The sequence below is a fragment of the Phacochoerus africanus genome, chromosome 3 (genome assembly GCF_016906955.1).
Source record: "Phacochoerus africanus isolate WHEZ1 chromosome 3, ROS_Pafr_v1, whole genome shotgun sequence".
NCBI classification, from domain to species: Eukaryota; Metazoa; Chordata; class Mammalia; order Artiodactyla; family Suidae; genus Phacochoerus; species Phacochoerus africanus.
The window spans coordinates 137,805,501-137,823,512 of record NC_062546.1 but is presented as its reverse complement, the minus strand read 5'-3'; the positions used below and the strand labels follow the sequence as shown (position 1 = coordinate 137,823,512).

Here is an 18,012-nt window from a genome sequence, read left to right as displayed (position 1 = left end):
TGCTAAAACCAGTGTCAGACTAGTCAAACCCTAAAGCTACACACGTTGATACTGGACTAACCAGTATTTCTAAACTTTAATTTTAGGTCACACATAACAGTAATATACCAATAAACAGGAACCATAAGAATATGTGCCAAAATGCAGGCGGAAGGCCGTAACTAAACTTTATGGAAAATCAGCCACCAAGTAATGAAGCATGCCACTAAAACATTTCAGCTATTTTTCTTTTTATATTCCTACGTACACTGAAGATAGAGCCAAATAAATAAGTTCATAGGAAGGTAGAAAGGTCATTTTAAGTCCTGGTTTCGGGTGTGTCAATGTTTGTCAGAACAGCAGAAGGAAGGCTGAAACAGAAAGTCGTACCTGTCATAATGGGGAAAAATACTGGTAAATAAATTTTTTTCCTCTTACAAACAATGGCAAACCCCACCATCTCCCTAAAGTCTGCGTTCTGACCTTTCCACAAGATGTTGGGTTTAAGCAAACCTGCAGGAGAAGCAAGCTCTCTCCTGGAAACCAGAGTGTCTTTCCAAACAAGAACAGCGGGTTTCTCTCTATCGGCGCTGCTTTCCCTCTCATCTGGGAATTGGTTTGCCTTTCGGTAGCAACCCAGGAAGGCGTGGTGCGCCCCAAATTCGCAAGGTTCTGCCAAATACCAGAAGCTCTTCTTTGTAACAGGGAGGCTCCCCCTTTGGACGTGAGGCGCCCCTACAAGAGCGCGCGCTTGCAAAAACGGAAACCACTAGCTGTGCTGAAGTGAGTCAAGTGATGAAATCAAGACAGCATGGGAAGGAAGCTCGACCAAATAGCTCACGAACCTAAGTGGTGACAGACGTTGCTGAACCCTGCTCGTGGAAACCTTACAAGCCAACGGTTACTGCCGTCATGAGGTGGTCCTCGGAGGCAAGGGGCCCCCGGATCTCTGGACAGCGCACCCCTTCATTTTGGCGAAACGTAAAGGAAGTGTGTGTGAGGGAAATTCAGACCTCTGGTTCCCTAAAGACCCAGATTGTCTTCTGATTACAAGGTGATCCCTGCCACCAGGTCAGCGCAGGACTCCTCTGTGTAAGACGGGCTGAGGCTTGCCTCTTTCGGAGAACTAGCCTTGCCTCTCGCGGAGAACCAGACTCCCCTCGCGCGGAGAGAGGAGCCGCGGGGTGGCCGCTTTCAGCAGGGACCGCGCCCCCGCCCCGCGCGTGGTCCTCGATCCTCACCTGGAGCGCTCAGGTAGGGCTTGGGCGGGGCGGGAGGCTGGCGCGCAGGCGCGGGACGGGGGCCTCGCCCCTGCCGACGTCGCAGGCTGGAGCTCACCTGGGAGACTCCGAGAGGAAGCGGAGCCTTGGTTCGGCCTCTCCTGGCAACGCCGGAGGCCCAGCGGGAAGGCAGGAGGCGGCGGCGGAGGAGGAGCTGGACTAAGCGGCAACTGTAGCGACAGCAACCGGAGCCGCCGCCGCCGCCACCTGCACCTGGCTCCCGGCCCACGTCCAGTGCCCGCCGGGCCGCCGCTTCCCGCCGCCTTGCTCTGTCCTGCCCACTCGTCAGGTAAGCCGGCGAGCCAGAGCCTGGATTCGGGCGGGGGACCCGTAGCCCCTGGGCAGCGTCTGGAGCTGGGGACCTGGGGGGTGGGGGTCGGACGGACGCAGAGGCTCACGTGGCGGGGAGACAGGGACTGTCCCGGTGGCCGGTTAGACATGGTCTCGAGAGCGGTTTTCAGTTGCCCCACGGAGAGGCCGAAAGGGGCGCCCGAGGCCGGGGGCAAGTGGCGCTCCGAGGGTCGCCTTGTCGCCCCTGTCACCCGCAGTGCCCCCTGTCGGTTTTTAAAGGAGGCGCCAGAAGAGCCGGACCCACGCTGAAGTCCAGGGGGCCGGGAGCTTGTCCCTGCAGGGGTCGCGGAGTAGAGGATGGGAGGGGCGGGGCTCGGCTCCGGGCAGCAGCCCCTCTTTTTGGGCTAACAGGTTGCTGGTCTTCTCCCGCTCGAGTGCGGGTGCCCGGGTGGGGGGTGGGGAGCAAGCCCTCGGCGGGAAGGGCATGGCTTGGCCAGGCAACTTTCCCAGCTGGACCCCAGGCAGTCTTAGGCTGGAAACCGCGACCGCCCGAGCCATTCAAATGATTTCCGAGTGGTTTGGAAGGCGCTCTGTGGTCAGGACGCGGACATCCCTCTCTCTCTCTGTTTGGTCTCTGCACTTTTCCGGGTGCGCTCCTCAAGCCAGAGCTGCGCCCACTTTCCGGTTTGATCAAGAAGTTATTTTCTTCGTGGCAGGAGGAAATCCAGCTGCCACTCACCAACCGCACACCATCTCGTTAAAGGACCTGTTGCCTTAACGACCTGCGTATCGCGGCTTTGGTTTGCCTGTGGCATATGACTCAAAGGTTCAGAAAAACTTTGTTTCAGGAACCTGCCACGTCTGAACCTGGGTGTGCCAGGCCCAAATTCCTTTCCCTGCCTAATTAGGCTTTTCTCAAGCCTAAGAATTGACGGCGAAACTGGTGCTTACCTTACACATTTCTTTCCTTTTCTCTCAAAACTCATCAAAGCCCCTCCTACTCTCTAAAAAAACTTATCCAAACACTTGACTTCAAATTTATCAAATAACATTTTCTGTTTTTAGAACCCCACGGAGTTACCAATTTTTCTGGTTTTCAGAAGACCATATTAAGTGAACATAACTTGCTGTAGAAGTTATATGCTACATAATGAAAACATTTAAATTCTAATTGTATTGTTAAAAAACAAAGTTGCTGCATTTATTTGAGAATTTCTGTTGTGGTTGTGGAAAAATCTGTTGCATCTTTTCTGTATAATTTTTTCTTTGAGTTTGTGGCTAAAATATGAGGTTAAAATACTCTACGATTAGGTTTCTTTAACTTTTCATATCTGAAGCCTAGCATACATATTGTTTAAACATTCTGAAGTTTATACTAAGCATTTTTCTTTTTACGTTCTTTTAACTAGCATTTTTACATAGAAATTTCTAATAATAAATGACAAGGTCACTGCCTAGATTCGTTTAGTTCTATCTTTGCTAATTAAAAAAATACATTTTAAATTACACACTTAACATAAAAAGCCTTAGGAAATATATAGTTTTTTTTTAAGGTGCAAAGTTAAAAAGCTAACTATAGCACACAATAGGACATAATTATTAATACTTTCAACCAGTGCTTTCTGCTTTTCTTAAAAGACCCTTTCCTGCCCTGTTAATCTTGTCTCCGTATGGAGAAATAAATGTGCTAAAAACTATTTAAAAATTAGATGTAAATATTGCTCTCTGAGTGTAGGGTATTCATTTAATCTTCATTGATTATTAGGCCAGATGTTATTAAATTACATTTACTCTTAATTCTAGGGAGAAATGTAACATATTTGCATTAGCTGGAGTAACAGTGTGCCTCAAACTATCTGTAAAATAGGAAAAATAATACTTCTTTAAGATAGTGAGGGCTTAAAACAAATCAGCGCTAGCATTCTGGGGATCCTCTTTTTACTCTGGATATCCAGTCACTTCATCCAGCAAGTTAGTGGTAGGCATGGCATTATTTGAGTGGCTTGACTCAATACTCATGTTATCTTTAATTTCCACCACCCATATTATCATTTATCATAAGATACTTGTCTTTTTGTCTTTCATAAAGTTTGTAAGGCCATTATCATTAAAGAATAATCCATTGTTCTTTATGCATCTCTGATTTACCCTAGTTTCTACTGGTTCAGATGATGCCTGACTCCAGGGAGACCAAGTAAGGCCATCATTCTTTTCCTCTCACTGTGGATCACATGTGCATTGAAGATGCCATGTGGATTGAGATTTTTAATCCTTTCTTGGTATTTCAGAGCCATGGTTAATTTTTTGAGTCAACACAGACAACATAATTTAGTCTTCTGATCTTTTATTGTATTGGCTTAAATGTGTATTTTATGAGGCAGCAACCCAGGGTCATCCTTCTGTTTGCAACATTCTAGATTTTTGGTTGGCAAGCACAGTTCCTTCACATTCAATGTTCTTTAAACTTTTTTGTGGACTGCAATCCTCAATAAGAAATGTATTCTATGCCTCAACACAGTATATTCAAGTGTGCGTATATAGAAATAAAACCATGTTTACAAACCAATACTCAATCTTTACAACGTGGATTTTCTCTGTTATTTAACTTTTAAAAAATATTGGCCTTAAAACACTGCATTGATTTTATGACCACAAATGGGCTGGAACCTACAATGAAAATAGTGGTATCCTACTGAATTTACCTTTTTTTTAAGGCTGATTTTTCTACCAGTTTACTGCGTCTTACATGTACACACAGACACACACACACATATGCATTCACAGGAAAGAAAATCAAACTGTATTTAAAAAAATATATACAATTATATCATAATCCTTATTAAGCAGTTACTGGAGGGTTTAAAACTCTAGGACCTGGCACTTGACTAAATCAAACATTAGGGACTGCATGAAACCTTACTGTATTTTAAATGGATTCTCAGCATAATGTATGCTTAAAGTATATTTGGGGACAGGAAAAATTGGAAAGCTTTTTCTGAGGGGATTTTGATGGTAACAATTGTCAAGTGAAAGTATGAGAAAAAGAATTCTGTCCAGCTATATTAAAAGTTCTAAATTTTATGGCTGAGTTATAATGCTCGGTGAATCTGAAAAAAATTATTAAATAGGCAAGTTTGTTATTTGTAGTCTGTTAATATATATTTTTTCTTTTACTATGAAACAGATGACATATTATAAGTATCATACCACTTACCCCCCCCCCACTTCCCCAAAAAAGACTAAATTGGGAGATTGAGAAATTAGATTCCCTAAAGAACCTGTAGGATGTAGGCTTGGACGCTGTGATTGGATGATTCTGGCTTCCGTAGAAGCTTTTAATTTTAACCTGCCTTCGGATTCCCGGTAAGAGGAATTTTTCTCCAAAATAAAATATTAATATGTTTAGTATTTAGGAAATGATCAATGCCCAAATATCTTTAGAGAAGCTCAATTCTCTGGCCCATAAAGTATAAAAATACATTTGGTATAACAGATCTTTTATGATTATAAAATCTGATTGAATGGGAAATATTTTCAATCACCTATGTAACTATGCATCTAGTTAGTATGAGAATAGTTTTGTATAATTTGAGTAATCATAACACAATTATTACACTGCCAGTAGCAACACTGATTTCAAATTGGTGCCAGTAAAGGCAAAAGACCAAAGTACATTAACTTATGGCAAAGCAGGGACCAGGAGGACTCTCAATTCTAGGTCATCAGTGACTGCTGACAATTGGATGGAATCTTCTTCAGTCATTCTCTGAGTAAGGCTCTTATTTTTGGCACTAAACAGAGAGTATATTCCCAAGTACATATTTTCCTTATAATTGTTTCAGTTTCCAACTGTCCAAACTAGTTGGCTCATCTCATCCATCCCATTGCCTTCTGGACATCTTTAAGATGTCTAATTACCTGAGATTATACATGTGAAAACCAGAACCTTCATCCCATCACAACAGCAACAGCAACGACGACCAACAAAAACCAACCTGTTTTACTTCCTGTATATTATTTATAGGTATTAGTACCTCTACCCCTTCTTACCCACAATCCCAATACCAAAAAAAAAAAATTTCTGATAACCCAAAAATTTTTTTGGTTAGCTCATTTGTCAGCAAAACTTCAATGTACTTGCTTCAAAACCTGGGTGAACTGTCAGGAAGTTCTTTATCATCTACTCCTCTTGGTGGATGTGTCTTGCTGCAGAAATAGCACTGTGTTTGATTACTTGGTACTGTCTCAGGCTCTGCTGCAGGTACACTGTTATATAGGGGGTGTAAACCACATCTCCTTTTTGACATCCAAAATATTCTGAATTTCAAAACACATTTGGCTCTTGGAATTTAGAGAATGGGTTATGGATCTGTACCACCATCCAGGTATCATGCCAGAAATCCAGAAGCCATTTTTTACTCTTTTCTTAGCTTCCACAACTATCAGATCAATGTATATGCTAAAGGTTTTCCACCTTTTTTGCTTTCTTCCCACAAATTCCTCTCCTACTTTTACTGACCTACTTTTACTTTTGACTTGGGTACCACAACCACCTGCTAGCTGATATCTCAGCAGTGTTAAGCTCCAGTTCATCCTCAGCAGAACCCCTGAGGTGATGATCTCTTTAAAAAGGTAAACCTGAACTTCTCTATCCTCTGCTTCAAATATGTATAGATAATCATTGCCCCCCCCCCCCCGTGTGTATTTCTTTTGTTCTCCACCACTAAGAGTACTTTTTCCTTAACTCTTTGGTTAAGAGTCCACTGATGTCTCAACTCATTTAGGAAACTGTAACCCCCCCCTTCCCCAACACACTTCCACATACACCTGAGCTAGGTGTGGTGTTTTTCTATCATGTGCTAATACAGTCTGCGTTTTTATCTGTGTACATACAAGCAACCACAGAACTTTATATCATTTGCAAAGCATATAAAATTTCTCTTTCCTCTGAGACCATTGTGGAGTAAAAATATTGGCGTAATAGTGGCACAGGAAGGGGAAAGGCATTGGGCAGGCAGTATATTTGCTTTTTTATGGGCAGCAACTGCAGAAACTGGGAAGTAGGAAACTTGTTTCACTGTATTTAATTAGGCTATTTAATTTAGATTGCTGTTATTTCCATCTCATTCCTTTGAATTCAATGTTATTTTTGTGTCTTTTGGTTCTGTTCCAAGATCTGGGTTTTACCATTTAGAAGTGAAAAGTTAACTTTGTGATTGAAATGTCTTACAGCTTTTATTTGTAAATATTCTACAACTGAGTACATTAGTATTGGTGAGAAGTTCAGTAGGTCAACTTTTACTTAAAGAATATAGTTTAATTAGATTAGACCAAAAAAAAAAAAAAAAAAGGAGGCAAGAAGGCGGCAAAAGATTCCATATTAGGAGTCTCCCTTTTCCAATTTCTATCAGTTTTACCTCTTAAATGAATATTTCTCAAATCTATCTACTTTCCTCCATTCCTATCACTATCATCATCTCTTGCTTGGATTTTTGCAGTGACCTCCCTGTTGTCTATCTGAATTCTTCCTGACTTCCTTCTAGTTGATTCTTCACTCTGTACGCCAAGGGATATTCTCAAAATATTTGATCTTGTAAACCCCTGCTTAAAGCCCTTCATTGCCTTAGGATAAGTCAAACTCGTTGATGTGGCCTGAAGGCCTGGCATGATTTAGTCCCTTAGTGCACACCTCTCTCATCACTTTCTGTTCTAGCTTTACTAGCCCTTTTCTTTTTCTTTTTTCTTTTCTTTTTTTATTACTCGATGAATTTTATAGTTGTACAACAATCATCACAACCAAATTTTACAGCATTTCCATCTCAAACCCTCAGTGCATTCCCCCACCCCCCCAACCTGTCTCATTTGGAAACCATAAGTTTTTCAAAGTCTGTGAATCAGTAGCTGTTCTGCAGAGAAGTTTATTGTGTCCTTTTTTTGGACTCCACATGTAAGTGATAGCATTTGATGTTGGTGTCTCACTGTCTGCCTGACTTCACTTAGCACAGTAATTTCCAGGTCCATCCATGTTGCTAAAAATGCCGGTATTTCTTTCCTTTTAATGGCTGAGTAATATTCCATTGTGTATATGTACCTCCTTTTCTTGATCTACTCCTCTGTTGATGGACATTTAGGTTGTTTCCATGTCTTAGCTATTGCATACAGTGCTGCAATGAACATTGGAGTATGTGTGTCTTTTCAAGTCATGGTTTTCTCTGGGTAGATAGGTGCCCAGGAGTGGGATTTCTGGATCAAATGGTAGTTCTATTTTTAGTTTTCTGAGGCATCTCCATCCTGTTTTCCACAGGGGTTGCACCAATTTACATTCCCACTAACAATGTAATAGGGTTTCCTTTTCTCCACATCTTCTCCGGCACTTATTGTTTGTAGACTTTTTGATGATGGCCATTCTGGGCGGTATAAGGTCACGTATCTCAGAGTGGTTTTGATTTGCATTTCTCTAATAATGAGTAATGTTGAACATCTTTTCACGTGTTTTTTGGCAGTCCGTATGTCTTCTTTGGAGAATTGTCTGTTTAGATCTTCTGCCCATTTTTTGATGGGGTTGTTTGTTTTTTTGGTATTGAACTGCAGAAGATGTTTATAAATTTTGGAGATGAATCCCTTGTCAGTTGATTCATTTGCGGATATTTTCTCCCATTCTGTGGGTTGTCTTTTCATTTTGTTTAAGGTTTCCTTTGCTGTGCAGAAACTTTTAAGTTTAATTAATTGTCATTTGTTTATTTTTGTTTGTATTGTCATTATTCTAGGAGGTGGATCTGACAAGATGTTACTGTCGTTTATGTCAGAGAGTGTTTGGCTTATGTTTTCCTCTAAGAGTTTTATAGTATCTGGTCTTATATTTATGTCTTTAATCCATTTTAAGTTTATTTTTGTGTAAGGTGTTAGGAATTGTTCTAATAGCCCTTTTACCTTTTAACTGCCCAATTTCTCCTGCCTCTAGGTCTTTGCAAATGTCATTTTTCCTACCTAGAACTCCCTTTCCTCTTCTTTTGGCATAACTAGCTAAAATTCATCCTTCAGATTCCAGTGGAGCTCTTGTTATAACTGGAATTTTTCATAGGTACCCCTGCCCGCCCCCCCAACTATGGATTAAATTGAAGACTATAACCTAAATAAATAAAGTTCTACTTAGTATCTGGGAGAATTAACTTAAAATTTTTAAGTTTCCTTGCAGAAGGGACAGACTTAATATGTGGCTCATATTTTTTAAAAAGAGATTTTAGTTACTAATGCCTTTATTTTTATCAAATAATAGTAGTTAATACTCGTTGTCTTAATAAGTATTAGTTTTACAGTTTTACCTTTGAGCACTTACATAACAGGTATATTTTAAGCAACTTACATGAATTAATCATTTAATTTTCAAAGTTGCTTTATGAGGTATATATTATTTTTCCCCTACTTTAAAGATAGGAAAGTTGAAAGAGTAAGTAATTTGCCTTTATTTACAAGACTAGTGAAACATCATAGTCAATATTCAAATCTAAGCTGTCTCATTCCAAATCCTGTACTTTCACCTGACTTATATGTAAGTAAAATTAAATAGTATAATTAAACATCTTATAACAGCATCAAAAATCCAGTGGCCCCTCATCTCCCCAGTCCTGTGACATAAAGGCAACTGCTTTCACCTCTTTCAGATGTTTCTTGCAGTATTTACCTTTTGAAATAATACGCGTATACTGCTATTTCTTAATATATCAATATTTGACATTGCCTCCTGACTTCCCATTATGGTAGATAAATATCAAGCTTCTTCACACACATAACCCTTGCTCTTCCTTTCTTAACTTCCCAATAGATCTTGCAATATGATTTTCACATTCTTTTGTTTGCATTTTAGTATATATTTATTATTGTGTAGATATTGTTCACTACTGAGCCAAGTTAAGTCTATTACAAACATGATTCTTGTAGAGTTTTGGTTTTTTTTTTTGGGGGGGCCACACCCACAGCATATGAAAGTTCTGGGCTAGGGGTCGAATCGGAGCTACAGTCACTGGCCTACGCCACAGTCACACAGTGCAAGATCCAAGCCACGTCTTCCACCTACATTACAGCTCACAGCAACGCTGGATCCTTTAACCCACTGAGTGGGGCCAGAGATGGAACTTGTGTCCTCATGGATACCAGACTGGTTCATTTCCTCTGAGCCACAAGGGGAACTTCTACTTGTAGAATTTTTTGAAATCCTGGAGTTAATAATAAACACACTTTTAAAAAAAAGCATATGTTTAATTTTTCCATATATAGATTTCTATTTCTATGTAATCCAACATCTTCTTAGTAAGATTTTCCTACATTATCAAACCTATCAGATTTATGGGTCCCTTCCTGGAGCTGTCTGTCCTCTTGTTCCAATTTGGACTATTGCTTTCCAGGCCTTTCCATAGCAGTTGTCTGGAGTTTTTCTTTGCTGACATTTCTGTTAGATATGATGACTTTTGTTGTTTACTTACTCCCTCATTCAGATGGAATGCCCCTCTGCCCCCAGTAGCCCTTTTCCTTTCACTGTTGCCCTATGATACTCAGTTTTCCTCTCTGGAGGCAACCAGTGCTTTAAAAAAAAAAAAATACAAACAATATGCTTATATTTTCTCTGATTTTGAAATGCAAATAAACCTTTTTTTGTTTGTTAAACTGTATTGTGGAGCTCACATCATATCAGCATATATAAGATGTTGCTTTGTTTTTTTTTTAATTACTTTTTTTATTACTAAATGAATTTATCACATCTGTAGTTGTATAATGATCATAACAATCTGATTTCACAGGATTTCCACCCCACAGCCCAAGCACATTCCCCCACCCCCGAAACTGTCTCCTCCGGGGACCATAAGTTTTTCATTGTCTGTGAGTCAGCATCTGTTCTGCAAAGAAGTTCCATCTGTCCTTTTTTCAGATTCCACATGTCAGTGAAAGCATTTGATGTTGGTGTCTCATTGTATGGCTGACTTCACTTAGCATGATAATTTCTACGTCCATCCATGTTGCTAAAAATGCTGGTATTTTATTCTTTCTGATGGCTGAGTAATATTCCATTGTGTATATGTACCACATGTTCTGGATCCACTCCTCTGTTGTTGGACATTTCGGTTGTTTCCATGTTTTGGCTATTGTAAATAGTGCCGCAATGAACGCTGGAGTACATGTGTCTTTGTGAGTCGTGGTTTTCTCTGGATAGATGCCCAGGAGTGGGATTTCTGGATCAAATGGTAGTTCTATGTTTAGTTTTCTGAGGAATCTCCATACTGCTTTCCACAGTGGTTGCACCAATTTACAATCCCACCAACAGTGTACTAGTGTTCCTTTTTCTCCACACCCTCTCCAGCACTTATTATTTGTAGACTTTTGGATGATGGCCACTCTGGCTGGTGTGAGGTGGTACCTCTTCGTGGTTTTGATTTGCATTTCTCTAATAATGAGTGACACTGAACATCTTTTTGTTGCTTTGTTTTTAACTTGGAATAATATTCCATCATATGACTATCACAATTGATTTATCTAGTTCCCTTTTGGTAAGAGTTGTAGGATGTTTTAACCTTTTAATATTAAAAAAATGCTTTAGGAGTTCCCGTCATTGCGCAGCGGAAATGAATCCGACTAGGAACCATGAGGTTGCAGGTTCGATCCCTGGCCTTGCTCAGTGGGTTAAGGATCCAGTGTTGCTGTGAGCTGTGGTGTAGGTCGCAGATGCAGCTCAGATCCAGCATTGCTGTTGCTGTGGCATAGGCTAGCAGCTGTAGCTCCAACTAGATCCCTAGTCTGAGAATCTACATGTGCCGCAAGTGTGGCCCAAAAAAAAAAAAAAAAGCTTTAATGTGCAAACTTACGGGTTGTCATTTTGTTTTCATATTAGCATATCTATGGGACAAATTTCTAGAAGTTATTCACTGATGAAGACTGAAGTAGTATGAGACCTTGCATAATTGATAATTCTGAATCAAATGGAGTAAGAATAAAGGGTAAAAGAACACCTGGTAGTAAGTGGCCGCTAAGGAGGAAAATTAATAGTGCAGAGAGGGTTTCTTATGTGAATAGCTCTCTTTGAGCTTTTGACCATGACCTTTGTTTTTCCAGATATGACCCACCTTTTTGACCTTTGTCATCACCTCCTTTAGTGCTCATGCCTCTTGCTCCATTATTTTAGTTCCAGGTCTACCTCTGCAAATGATCTGGAGTAGAGAGCACATCATTACCTGGTCTTTTTCAACAAATCAAGAACCCTTCTTTAACAAACTTGACAATTTAACAACCTTCCCAGCTTCCTCATTGATTTATTTGTTGAGTTTAGCTAACTCTACCTTCCAAATCCTATCCCAAGAAGGAGTGTGAAACTCCTTCTATTCATCTCTCACCTGGGTTACTCTTAATAGTCTCCCAGTTGCCTCCAGCCTCCTCTCTGGTTTTCCCACCACCCCTCCACCCTGGGAAAAAAATTCATATTCAGCACAGCTTCAGGAATCAATTCTGATTAGGTCATCGCACTGCTTAAAATCCATTAAGGCCTCTCCCCTTTGCCTAAAGAATTAGGTACAAATCCCACAGAATTAGTAACCCTCCCTTCTCTCTGTGGAGCTTGGCATTCAGCATGTGTCTCATAGGCCTCACTGTGTGGTAATTGTCTAGCTATGGGCCTGATGAATCCTGCTTGAGGTCAGCTGTTGAAAAAAGAATTAAAGTTTAGGCTGACATTGGTTTACTTCCAACTGAAACACATACTAATAGGGTCTTTTCATACTTTAACCGTGAGGAGTGGGTAGTGCAGACATTTCAGGTGGTAACTGGATCAGAGGAGGGACATTGTACACTTCAAAGTAGGCTCATGTATAGCCCAATCTTAAAGACAGACATTGCTTTTATGCATAATTAAAAATAATGTTAGGGATTTGTGGAAAAGTTATTTTGTCTTTTCCATCTGGGGATGTGGCAGCTAATGAAGAAGGGGTAAGTATAGGGAAATATATAGGTGTTGATATAGAAGTCCTTTTGAATTTCTAGACTAGGGATTGGAAAACTACAGCCCTTGGACCAAATTCAGTCTACTACCTGTTTTTGTAAACAAAATTTTATTAGAACCAGCTAGGTCCTTTCATGTACGTATTGTCTGTAGCTGCTTTTGCACCACAAAAATAGAGTCAAGCAATTGCAATATAGACCATATGCCCCACAGAGAAAAAAAAATTACTATTTGGCTCTTTACAGAAAGTTTGCTGACAGTTTTTCTAGAGGAGAATGCAAGTTGAGAGGTGGAGGACAAGTATTTACTAAATAAGTTATGCATAAACCTGTAGAAAGGTAAATGCAAAATGATGGCAATTGAGCAAGCAGTCTTACTCTCCTTAACCCTTAATATTTTAAGGCCTCAAAAGGAGACTGAGTGGACATTGTCTACTATTTGTGAGACTGGAGACTTCCTCAAAAAAAAATCAAAGTTTGGATTTATTATATGCAACTTTCACACTCTTCTTCCACTTATATTCCATGACAAGGCCCAGTACATACTTCCTTCACAAAGATATTGAGAAAATCAATGAGAGGAACCCCTGCATCAGTGAAAAAATATCTATGGTTGCTCTCCTTTAAGACCATTGAGATTGGCTCCCCGATTTCAGTGAAGAGAGTGTGGGATCCCCTAGCAGCAGAAACCAAGTGGTAGCATGTAACAACCAAGGACAAAGTAGATTACCTGTACATTAATGGAAAGCAGGAACATAGATGTAGTCAAAAATCATTGGCTCACAGATGGTTTTGTGGTTAAGTCAAAAGTAAAGTCATCAGACTTCTTGGGGCAGCTAATGAATGAAATCGATGGCATTATCACTTTGTGTATATAACAGGAAAAACTCTAGGTCTAATACCAAAACAGTTAACTTTAGTTGTTTAGTTTAAAAAGTTAACTTTAGTTAACACAGTTGAGAGTTATGACCTTTCATCCAATTTCCAAACCTAAGTCACTTCATAGGTCCAGAGCCGTTAGATTGAAGTAGAGGCCAGTTCCCCTTGAGGAAGAACACTGCATCACTGCCTCAAGCATATACCAGAAATCTTTCTCTAAGCCTTCCCCAAAGGGACCTGTAGCCATTTGTTAGGAGACTGCACTTTGGGGAAAAGGAAATAATCAGGCCTTTCATACTTATTTCTGGGGACCCAAAATACCACTGTGGCCTGCCAGTTAAAATGGGGATTTACAAGGACCAAGGAAAAAATGGAGTCTTAGCTCCAGCCTGACTCATGGTGCACCCAGCTGGTCAAAGATCCACCCTGTGCTTATTTCCCTAGCTCCTTAAAGCATAATTGGAGTAGACATTGTAGACAACTGGCAGAATCCCTATATTGCCTCTCTAAATCATGGATCTAGGACCATTACGGTAGGAGAGCTAAATGGAAGACTTCGGAATTCTCCCTTCTAACACCTAACACAGTAAATCAGAAGTTATGCCATATCCCTACAGGAATTGTTGAGATTAATGCCACTTTCAAAGATTTGAAATAAGACTTGCGATATTAGTCACATCTCCATTTACCTCACTTATTTGGCCTGTATAGAAGTTGGATAGATCTTAGTGACTGTACTATCATAAACCTAATTGTTGGCTGATTCCAAATATACAGCTTACCTCTGAACAATGTGGGAGTTAGCGGCACCTACCCTCTGAGCAGTTGAAGATTTAGGTATAATTTATAGTCCGCCCTCCATCTATGTAGTTTCTCTGTATTGGCAAATCTGCATCCACAGCTTCAACCAACCTCAGATTGTGTAACACCATAGTATTATCCTTCTACCTCCAGATGCCGGGAGTACACCATTCACAGGAGGGATTTATTTCCTGCTTTCAGGGAGATAGGAGGGTCGAAGTGTCCCTCTCGCATCATCTGTTTCTTTAGTAACTTTAATGCAAAATAACCAATGCAGAGTTCTCTTCCTGGCTCAGTGGATACAAATCTGACTAGGAGCCATAAGGTTGCAGGGTTCAATCCCTGGCCTTTCTCAGTGGGTTAAGGATCCAGCATTGCCATGAGCTGTGGTGTAGGTCGCAGACATGGCTTAGATCCGGTGTTGCTATGGCTGAGGCGTTGGCCAGCAGCAACAGCTCTGGTTTGACCCCTAGCCTGGGAACCTCCATATGCGACGGGTATGGCCCTGGAAAAGATAAAAAAGACAAAAAACAAAACAAAACAACCAATGCCATTGAGGCATGTTTTGGGAGAGGCCTTCCCTGGGCCCCAGTAGTATGTAAGAGACAGAACTTGGGCAGATCTGCAAAGTACAAGTCACTTGTGTGAGCAGAATCCTTTGATAACAACTATTGTATTGCCTTGGTTCCTTCAACCCATGCCTTTCGCCTCTTGAGGATTTCCTCAATCTAGTTGATAGAAGAAAAACCCAAAGCCTGGTTTAAATAGGAGTCTTCAGGATATGCTGGTACCATTCAAGAGTGGACAGCCCCGGAGTTCCTGTCATGCGTGGCTCAGTGGAAACAAATCTGACTGGCATCCATGAAAACACAGATTCCATCCATGGCCTTGCTCAGTGGGCTAAGGATCTGGCATTGTCGTGAGCTGTGGTGTAGGTCACAGACGTGGCTCAGATCCTGCATTTCTGTGGGTGTGGTGTAGGCCGGCAGCTGTAGCTCCAATTTGACCCCTAGCCTGGGAACCTCCATATGCTGTGGGTGCAGCCCTAAAAAGACAAAAGAAAAAAAAAAAAAGTGGACAGCCCCACTTATGAGTCATTGTGAAGGACAGTGGAGAAGGAAAATTCTCCCAGGAGGCAGGATTTTGAACAGTGAATATGATTTGTATACTGCATTTGAAATGAGATATGGCCAGAAGTGTGTGTGTGTGTGTGTGTGTGTGTGTGTGTGTATAATATGGTCCATGGGCAGTTGCTAATGGTTTGACTGTATGGTCAGGGACTTGGGAAGAACAGGGTTGGAAGACTGGTTGCAAGGTATTTTGAGGAAGAGGTATAAGGAAGGACCTTTCAAAAAAGGGAGACAAGAAATTTATGTCCCATCTGAATGCCTACCATAAGACACCTATCACTCTTTAATCAAGTGGACAAGGAGTTCCCGTCTCGGCGCAGTGGTTAACAAATCTGACTGGGAACCATGAGGTTGTGGGTGTGACCCCTGGCCTTGCTCAGTGGGTTAAGGATCCAGCATTGCCATGAGTTGTAGTGTAGGTGGCAGATGAGGCTTGGATGCCATGTTGCTGTGGCTGTGGCGTAGGCCAGTGGCTACAGCTCCAATTCAACCCCTAGCCTGGGAATCTCCATGTGCTGTGGGAGAGGCCCCAGAAAAAGCAAAAAGCCAAAAAAAAAAAATCAAGTGGACAAAATTAGATACTTTGTGGATGTCAGTTAGCTTTTCTCCCCAGACACCCCAGGGCTTATTCAGTGGGCCCACAAATAGTGGGCACAGTGGCAGAAATGGAGGCTATGTATGCATGGGCTAAGCAACACGGACTCTTTGTTTCTAAAGTTGACCTGGCTAACCTGCTGCTGAGTCCCTAATCAATGAGAAAGCAACAATGAGTTTCCAGGAGCACCAGCCAGCCTCTAGGTGACAGGTTGATTATGTGACTTCTTCTATCACTGAGGGAGCTGAGATTTATCCTCATTAAAATAAATATTCTGGTTATGGATTTGCCTTTTCTGCCAGCATCAACAGCACAGACTGCCTGAGGAGCATAAATTTAGAGTGGGTAGTGGAATAAGCAAGCCATGGGCATCAGTTATGGCTTTGTGACCAATTAGATAAAGGACTGTAGGAGATTTGCACATTTTCCCTTTGCATTTTATATGTATGTGTTTATTTGTATATGCTAACAATTTTCTTCTCATTGCTTTTTTTAAAAAAATATTACATAAAGTTGTTAGAGATTAAGTTTACAATTTAGTCTTTAGGTAACAGAATGTTAGGTGGGACTGTGACAGAATTTGAGAAGTTAACTCACACAGTCAAAACAATGGATGCAAGGGCTGTTGGCACTCTAGCTCCTCATTTTGAGGTCTCCCCTTCACTTGTACGAAGGATTCTTGCATCTCGTTAGGTGGAATATAAAGTTGTCTTGCTGTTGTGCAGGAGTTCAGATGTGTGGCAAAGAGGCTGAGTAATCAAAAGGGTAGGCTGTGCTCCTTAATCAGTTTATTGCTTCTCAGCTCCAAAGTCATTCTCTTTCCCTGCTTGTAATGAGGGAGCTGGGTCCTGTAAACATTTCTCCTAAGCCTTTGCAGTAGAGACCACTGGAAGGACATTGAAGGTGAAAGGAGCTTCTCTTCCTGGTTTTAGGGTGGCCCACTAGCCAGGTTCTTGCTAAGTGTACTTTTCCTTTACTGCCCCACATAATTTTCTCCAGTGCATGGCACAGCTTCCTCTAGAGCTGGCACCTCCCTGCTCCCTTCACTTTCTCTAGAGCTTGACTTGGGCAGCAGTGGTGTACATTGTAGCTGCAGACATCATGGACCTATCCCCAGCCTAGATCACTGCTCCCCATACTCTCTCTTTAGCCTTACCCATGTACACATTGGGAGCCCCACGAGACCAGGTATCTAGAGAGCAGGCTGCTCAACTTTTATCATGGGCAACAGCCTGGAGTTACATGGGCCCAAGACACCCATGAAAATGTTGGACTTCTTCAGAGGACAGCTTTTCAACTCCATCAGCAGCCAGCAGTTTTCGTTAGTGCCTATCAGCTTCCGGGGTTTGATACCTCACTGTAAATGGCTTATTCTAGGACTCCAGGGGGCAGATTTCTGGCCAGGGTCACCAGTGAGGCACCCCTGTGCCTCTTCCACCATCAGGGAGCCAATGCTCTGCCATTTCCATTAATATCTCTGCATCTCAGCCCTCATGAGGGGGTGGTTCTTCCCTGGGCCTTCAACTCAGCTTTAGGGGTAGTGGTTGCCCCTTATATCTGCTACTCCCGTGTTCTTTGGCATTCTTGTTAACACTTACAAGCCAATTCCCTATTATTGTAGTCCTCTCTTAATAACAGGTTAAACTTTCCTTGTCCAAATCACTATGAAGTTTCTGTCTCCTTACTAATCCCAAAGCCGTCAACTATGTTTCAAGGTAAATAGTTAGATGGACAAATCTTTCAAAATGCAATGCTTCTGCCTGGAGGGGAAAATCAGTTAAGAAGATAATCTGTGGAATCCCTGGAATCATTCCTTAAAATTCTTCTACTCTCTAGTGTGCCATAAATAATCCATGTAGTATATCTTTTATTTGTTAAGTGAAATTAATTCATAGGTACAGATGTGGCAGGAGATAGTATGTGAGCCTCCCTCCTCACTTACCCCCTCCCCTCCGTGGATTAGTTCCCCAATTGCTTGTTTGTTCCAAGCTGTAAAAATTGGCTGGCCTACAAATCAAGATCCTGTCTACAACCTTTCACCTAAGATACAGCTAATGGAGATGTTTATCTGACCAGG

General features: G+C 41.4%; 1 protein-coding gene across 2 annotated transcripts in view; it reads left to right on the top strand.

Annotated features, from left to right (window-relative positions):
• The first annotated feature begins 755 nt into the window (after positions 1 to 755).
• The window catches only part of GALNT3 (polypeptide N-acetylgalactosaminyltransferase 3), a 48,819-nt gene continuing 31,562 nt past the window's right edge, over positions 756 to 18,012 (top strand). Inside the window, exon 1 of one of the 2 annotated variants that reach the window (XM_047772784.1) lies at positions 756 to 1,233. The gene's annotated coding sequence lies outside the window, so the exon portion shown is untranslated. Of the gene's footprint in view, positions 1,234 to 1,256; positions 1,549 to 18,012 lie in introns of those variants that run through there. The other variant, XM_047772782.1, reaches the window with a different exon arrangement.